Below are 1,231 nucleotides of genomic sequence, written 5' to 3'. Positions count from 1 at the left end.
TTAATAAATTTATAAGATCAAGAGAATCTACTTCGTGCCAGTTTTTACTCTGCAGAAATGAGAACAAAAATGCTTTAATGAAGGTGGATTACCTACACTTCCTCTTCTCATTGTAAACTTTCAAACCAAAATCTTAGATTTAAGATCCAGAATAATAGTAGTGGATGAAAACCCATAAGTTGAAGCTATTCTTTTAAGAAAGTCAAAAAGAAATTGGGATGTTTGTCACATAGTTTTAAAATCACTGTCAACCGACTGCCCTCCTTCTTGGATCCGACTTTGAAACAGATGCAGAGTGAAAAATCAGATTGTACAAATTTTTCTTGAAGACTCAAAACTCGGTTACAAATCTTTCAAATTGAAGTTGAGTTTCATCAGTTTGTGCATTCAACAAAAATCAATCCAAGTAGCAATGTTTATCGTTTATAGTGTAGTTGGTTGAATCTGTCTGCCTTTATCTGTTTGCCACTTTTCCAGGCTATCCTTGCTTGTGCATTTGCTGAGAAGGACTATCAGAAAGCAGCTGCCACTGCAGCCCGAGTACTACAGGTAGATTTCATCCGAATATCATTTTTCTTCTCCATATTGTAGAGATTATTGTAATAGCTGATCAAGAATCGTAGAATGCTCAAGGTAAACGAAGCAATTTTCCACATTTTCAGTAAACAAAAAGAACTTTTCTTGTAAAGATTATCACGACAAGCTTGTTAAAGCTTTACTGGGATGTAGTCTCGTTTTTCTGTGCATCAACAGTTAATCCACGTATTGCATGACATAAAAAGATAGTGGATTTGCTATTCTTCCATTGATTCCTAAAGTTTTTTTTCACTAATGTTCAATTCAGACTTTATTAGCACAACATAGAAGTTCTTGGTGCATGTCAAACCAGTAAAAGATCCTCCTTTTACTTTTAGTTTCCTCAAAAAGACATATAATTTAGCTGAACTGGGATGTGTCTCCTCTCATGCAGATGGGATTTGTACTGGGACTTGGACTTGCTCTTTTTGTGGGACTTGGATTGCAATTTGGATCTGGAATATTTTCGAAGGACAAAAGCGTTATTCACATGATATCTATAGGCATCCCGGTATCTCCTCATACATTGGCTGGAATTATACATAGTGCTTACATTATTATGTATCTTTACATTATTATGTATTTTAACCTCTGTTTTATCATCAGTTTGTTGCAGCTACACAGCCAATAAACTCATTAGCATTTGTTTTTGATG

The 1,231-nt window shown here is 34.8% G+C and overlaps 1 long non-coding RNA gene across 1 annotated transcript; it reads left to right on the top strand.

The window, feature by feature from the left end:
• Positions 1-441: 441 nt before the first annotated feature.
• On the top strand, positions 442-1,231 carry LOC111386044. The gene is made up of 3 exons (XR_002701143.1): positions 442-549; positions 971-1,087; positions 1,183-1,231. It is a non-coding gene; the product is annotated as an uncharacterized LOC111386044 (long non-coding RNA).

The sequence above is a fragment of the Olea europaea genome, unplaced genomic scaffold (assembly GCF_002742605.1).
Source record: "Olea europaea var. sylvestris unplaced genomic scaffold, O_europaea_v1 scaffold33920, whole genome shotgun sequence".
NCBI classification, from domain to species: domain Eukaryota; kingdom Viridiplantae; phylum Streptophyta; class Magnoliopsida; order Lamiales; family Oleaceae; genus Olea; species Olea europaea.
The sequence above is the reverse complement of the archived record's forward strand: the minus strand, read 5'-3'. Positions and strand labels throughout refer to the sequence as shown.